This window comes from Lupinus angustifolius, chromosome LG17, assembly GCF_001865875.1.
Source record: "Lupinus angustifolius cultivar Tanjil chromosome LG17, LupAngTanjil_v1.0, whole genome shotgun sequence".
In the NCBI taxonomy this organism is placed as follows: domain Eukaryota; kingdom Viridiplantae; phylum Streptophyta; class Magnoliopsida; order Fabales; family Fabaceae; genus Lupinus; species Lupinus angustifolius.
This window is the reverse complement of record NC_032025.1, coordinates 19503909-19504127: the sequence shown is the minus strand read 5'-3', so window position 1 is coordinate 19504127 and position 219 is coordinate 19503909.

Genomic DNA, 219 nt, shown 5'->3' with positions numbered 1-219 from the left:
TGACATTGCATTTGTGAGATTAGAAAAGAGAGAATTCTATGCTTTAGGATTGAGAGACATTTCATGTTTAATTTCTCACTATTTTACCTCACATTTTCATGCATTCATTGATGTTTTTGTGAAGATTTTACATTCTGTAAAAACTGTTTTCAACTAATACATTGTCATGTTATATGAGACTTGTGTTACAGTTTTAGAGTAAGATCTTAATTGTCTATT